The sequence below is a fragment of the Labeo rohita genome, unplaced genomic scaffold (assembly GCF_022985175.1).
Source record: "Labeo rohita strain BAU-BD-2019 unplaced genomic scaffold, IGBB_LRoh.1.0 scaffold_379, whole genome shotgun sequence".
In the NCBI taxonomy this organism is placed as follows: Eukaryota; Metazoa; Chordata; class Actinopteri; order Cypriniformes; family Cyprinidae; genus Labeo; species Labeo rohita.
Genome location: NW_026129297.1, coordinates 61,358 through 67,226, shown reverse-complemented (window position 1 = coordinate 67,226; position 5,869 = coordinate 61,358). Strand labels below are relative to the sequence as shown.

The following is a 5,869-nucleotide window of genomic DNA, read 5'->3' as shown; positions in this document are numbered from 1 at the left end:
TTGCTTTTTACATTCATATTCTCTTCCCTCAGATGCTGTGAAGAGGTGGAGCTCAAATGCTACTGACTTGGAAATTGACGTAGCAATGGTGGAACACTTGAAACATGCTCCAGGAAGAGCTGGGGGTGGGGGTTATAAGAAGTAAATGGTGGTAAACCCAGTGGCAAAGTTACTGAATCAGTGTTTAACCTGTTTATTGTTATACTTAATAAATAAATAAATATACATACACACACAAAATATGCAATTATGTTGTGGAGCACTAAAATAAAATAGATTTTTTTTGGAAAAGAATGTTGTGTTTATACTTATATCCTGTGTTTTTGTTATGTTGTTTGATTAAAAACTACACATTAATTTAAAAATACTGAAAACACAATTACCGCAGATTTGGTTAACTAAATTGCAATACTTGTAGTGTCTTGTTTGAATAGATGTTTAATAACTGGAAGATATTATTCAAAAATGTTAAGTTCATGGTATCTTGTGGTAACGTAAAATATTTATTTAAGCTCACAAATAATGTGTTATTGGTGGTAAAGTACACGTGGGAAAAATGTTTTATAGACATCCAGGTTGGCCTGGACCGCTTTTGGACCTTTTTGGAACCTTAGTCAAGTTCAGCAAATGTGTAAACCTCGAGACATAATGCATTTCACGATGTTAGACAATGTGGTATGTGTTTATTTTATATTTTAATGTACACACGTAAATTATGCAGCAGTACATCTTATTATAAACATCCAGAAGATGACCTATTTAGACGTCCGTGGACGTCCAGAAAAGACGTGCATTTCACGGCCAGAAGACGTCAAAGATGTCGGTTCAATTTTCATTTCGGAACTATTTTTCAACCATAACGGGACGTGACGAAGGGACGTCTTTTCAACGGTCTTTACACGTCTCAATGTTTGCTGGGATTTATCTCATACTCAAAATAAGACAATTCACAAAAGAGTACTAAAACATTTATTGACACATTAAATACATCTTTCAAGTAAAAAACACTTTCCTGATCACAAATTTAGCCTGCATTTGATTAAACATGCCGTAAAAACAGTAAAATTATCAAATATAACTATATGTCTTCTATATGAATACATTGTGAAAGCTAATTTATTCACGTGAATTACTTTTTCATCATAATTACTCCAGTATTCAGTGTCACATGACCCTTCAGAAAATATTATGATTTGCTGCTCAAGAAACATTTCTGATTATCATCAATGTGGAGAACAGTTGTGCTGCACAATATTTTTTTGTGGAAAACATATTTTCAGTATTCTTCAAATAGAACTTTGAAAGGAGCAGTATTTATTTGAAACTGATTTTTCAAAACAATAATCTTTGAAATACTGAAAATGTTTATAACACAGGACAATGACCAATTCTAACCACATTAGAACACATCTCACCCAAAAAATGCCAATTTTGCCATTAATTACTTACTCTCATGTCACTCCAAACCCATAAGAAACTTCTGTGCAGAATGCAAATAAAGATATTTTTAACAGATGCCTTGTGTATGCAAAAAACAGCAACAACAAAATTACATCTTTATTCATACATTATGTATCTCCAACACATTTTCACAAAAGCACCATAAGATTTTTGTTTATGTGTGTGAATAAAAATGCAATGTTTTTTGTGCATATAAACCATTCACATCACTTCATAAAATTAAGGTTAAACAACTGGAGTCACATGGCTTACTTTAATGCTGTCTTTACTACCTTTCCAAAAGTTTTACAGGCTTGGAAAGACATGAAAAGGTGAGTGCTGAAAATGTTTGGTGAACTGGCCCCCCGACTGAGCCTGGTTTCTCCCAAGGTTTTTTCTCCATTTGTCACCGATGGAGTTTTGGTTCCTTGCCGCTGTCGCCTCTGGCTTGCTTAGTTGGGGACACTTTCTCTTAACACAATATTGCATTTTATTTTATTGTTTTTGATTAACTACCTTTACCTATAATGTGAGTGTTTAATGTTGCCTTTGGCATTGTTGATGTACTGTTTCCTATTTAATACTGTACAGCCGCCTTGTCACAATTCTGTATTGTTAAAGGCGGTATATAAATAAAGGTGACTTGACTTGACTTGACTTTAACCGAACACATTAGTTGAACGGTTCCCTCAGGGGCATCAGTAGATCTCTGCCTGATCTCTGATCTTCTGCTTCTTCTGCTCCTTCCACCATCCCAATCCTGGATTTTTGAGCCACGACAAAAGTTTCCACTTTAAATGCTTCAGCCTGGCTGCTTTTTCTCCAGCATCTAAAATGAGAAAGAGAACAAGCACCAAAATGTAAATGTTAAAAACAAACAAATAAACAAAAGAGTGGGAACTGACTTACAGCATCAGAACAATTTTCTAGAATTTTCAACACAGTTTTATGTCACTTCCTATATATGCATCACAAATGTGGTACATTTAAAATTACTATGCAAGTACTAAAAGAATTCAGCTGCTGAAATGTTAAAGGGATAGTACATAAGAACTGTACTGAAACAGTGTTCCCTACAATGGTTATAAAAGCCGAAACATATAAAAAAAAAAAAAAAAAAAACCCTTACACAGCAAAAGATGCAGTGACCTGTGGCTGAATGGACTTTGGTTTTATTTAGCTGTGATTGACACAAAAAGGAAAGAAAATAATAACATCACTGAATATGAGTCAAAAATTGCATATTTCTGTTCAAGTGTAATCATTCTTCATGAGTGATTAATTAGTGTGTCAGGGGTTCTTCTCAACTCTGTCCCTCACTGGTCCACTGTCACACAGAGGTTGCGTCTCAATCACCTTAATAGTTTGCTAGGTTGTGAATTGATATATTGTGTTCACAAATTCAGACATTGATTAGGACAGTGGCTCACTACACACTGCACACTGGTGACTATTTTCATCCTCACTGTACAGCATCACTACTGATACTTACACACAGCATTAAAATGAATATCTCTTTTAATGCTATTTACAGTGCATTATGATAAACACTTTGTTACATGAATGTGCAAGATTTCAGCCATAAATAAATTGTAAATGTTTGCTAGATTAGACATTACCTGTCTAGTGATGTATGTTTATGCTGAAATATGATATTGGTTTGTGTTTTAAAATCAGTCACATGTCATTTTGTAGTGAATTATCTCTTAAGTTTTGAGCTTCAGAACTTCCTATAAGGGAACGTAGTGAGAATCGACGCTTCCTGGTTTTCACAGCTATTTAGGGAGCACACATTTCAGTGCACAGTAAAAATGTTGTGATTAAGGCATCTCTTAAAGGAGAAGTCCACTTCCAAAACAAAGATTCACAGATAATGTACTCACCGCCTTGTCATCCAAGATGTTCATGTCTTTCTTTCTTCAGTCGTTATGTTTTTTGAGGAAAACATTTCAGCATTTTTCTCCATATAATGGACTGATTTGGTGCCCCGATTTTTAAATTCCATAATGCAGTTTAAATGCGGCTTCAAACGATCCCAAATACGGTTGTAAATGATTTCAGCCGAGGAAGAAGGGTCTTATCTAGCGAACCAATCAGTTATTTTCATTAAAAGAATACAATTTAAAATACTTTTTAATCTCAAACACTCGTCTTGTCTTTCTCTCCCTGAACTCTGTGTATTCTGACTCAAGACAGTTAGGGTATGTTGAAAAACTCCAATCGTATTTTCTCCCTCAACTTCAAAAATAATTTCTAAATCATCCTACATCACTGCAGAAGTACCGACCCAGTGTTTGCAAAGTGAACATGCAAAGAAGATCAAACACCCTTAACAAAAAAGGTAAAACAGTGATATAAGACGATTTTGAAGTTGAGGGAGAACATGAGATGGGAGTTTTTCAACATACACTAACTGTCATGAACCGGAACAAAACAGAGGTCGGGATGAGCAAGATAAGACGAGCATTTGACATTAAAAAGTATTTAAATTGTATTATTTTTATTAAAATAACCAATCGTTACGCTAGATAAGACCCTTCTTCCTCGGCTGGGATCGTATACAACTGCATTTGGGATCATTTGAAGCCGCATTTAAACTACATTTTGGAAGTTCAAAATCGGGGCACCATATCAGTCCATTATATGGAGAAAAATCCTGAAATGTTTTCCTCAAAAAACATAATTTCTTTACAACTGAAGAAAGAAAGACATGAACATCTTGGATGACAAGGGTGTGAGTACATTATTTGTAAATTGTTGTTCTGAAAGTGGACTTCTCCTTTAACCACTGACTAATGATCAAGGGACCTGAGAGATACACACCCATAGTTTAGGTAAATTTATAGTTAAACAGAAGACCTTGATTAGTTTGTTCAGACGCACTGGATGAGGTTGGAGCAAAATGCATGTAAGTGGACCTCGAGAGACAATGTTGAGATCTCCTGAAATATGTTCTAAACATGACAATTCAGAGAGGCAGGATGACTGCTAGATTGATGACTTACAACTCTGGTTTCCAGTCCTGGGTATTGAGGACTTATTGAGGACTGGGTACTGAAGTTCTGCAGAGTTTCTGGTGATCCTTGATCAGCTGCTCAGGTCTGCTTAATTGGTGTTGGAGCTATCAATCCACTGAAAAATAAGAAGCAATATGAAGTCACAGATGTTTTTATTTATTCTTGTTAGTCTTACTATATTCTTAAAATAAGTTACCATTACCTTGTGTTTTATTGATGATTTTCAGTCTCTGAAATAGAAAAGTTCTATTAGTTATGAATGGCATCATACCAGTTTTAACACCGTGAGCAAAATACATACAACATACGACACAATACGATAGAACCTATTATAATCAGTGATGTTGTCTACACTGGATGAGGCACAGCACAACACTACAAATCCCCGACAGCAAACTGATGCCGCATTCTGTTTACCATGTACTGACACAAAGTTCAAATGACTTTCAATGGTCGCTCTGGTTTGCATCCAGCATAGAGAGACGATCTACGTCACTGTGCATTGCATTCTTGGTATACAATAGAAATCTGTTTACGTTAATATTTTTAAGAGCTTCTTGCACTTTATTAGAATAAATGGACTAATATTTGTTTCCCTTGTGTTAGTAACATTTGTGGTCAGTTTTGTTTATGTTTTTGAAATAAGTCTCTTACGTTCAGCAAGAAAACTGCATTTATTTGATCATAAATAAAAACAGTAATGTTTATTATTACAATTTAAAATAACTGTTTTCTATGCGAATACATTGTAAAATGTAATTCGTCATAAATAGAATGCGGTAGCAGTTTACTGTCGGGGATTTGTCGTGTCGCCCCTCGCTGCATCCAGTGTAGACAGCATCAATCATTATAATGGGTTCTACTGTATTTTGTCGCACCGCTCGCGTCCAGTGTAGACACGGTGTAAGCATAATGATGCTGCAAAATCAGGTTAGATCACTTTTTAAAACATAATGAAATAGAAAATAGTTATTTAAAAATGGTAATTTCACAATATTACAGTTTTACTGTATTTTATTCAAATAAATGCAGCAGTTGTTGCCATAAAAGACTTATTTCAAATACATGTCAAATCTGACCCTTAAACTTTTGAATGGTAGTGTTTGTTTAAGATATTACTTACTGGTCATATGGTTCATAATGTCTAAAGATGTTCTTCGACAGGAGATACGCTCCAACTCTGGTGCGCGAGCATTAGAATGGAAGATTCTAGGATGAACACAAACAATCTGGAACATAAACAATGTCAACAATATTTATTATACAATGTCAGGTTTATTGGAAGTAAACTATAGCAAAGGTGAAATGCAGAAAAGAAAAATAAATAATATATAGAATATACAAAACAATACAGTTTAAAGTGCCCCTATTATGCGTTTTCAAATATGTCCTTTCATGTAGTGTGTCATGTA

The 5,869-nt window shown here is 34.7% G+C and overlaps 1 long non-coding RNA gene across 2 annotated transcripts; it reads right to left on the bottom strand.

Moving 5' to 3' along the window:
* Positions 1-2,136: 2,136 nt before the first annotated feature.
* LOC127160536 (uncharacterized) lies at positions 2,137-5,606 on the bottom strand. 2 transcript variants are annotated; one of them, XR_007826770.1, is made up of 5 exons: positions 5,581-5,606; positions 4,660-4,687; positions 4,446-4,572; positions 2,570-2,620; positions 2,137-2,269 (listed from the first exon to the last, which is right to left on the bottom strand). It is a non-coding gene; the product is annotated as an uncharacterized LOC127160536 (long non-coding RNA). The 2 variants fall into 2 exon arrangements; XR_007826769.1 differs by lacking the exon at positions 2,570-2,620.
* Positions 5,607-5,869: the final 263 nt, after the last annotated feature.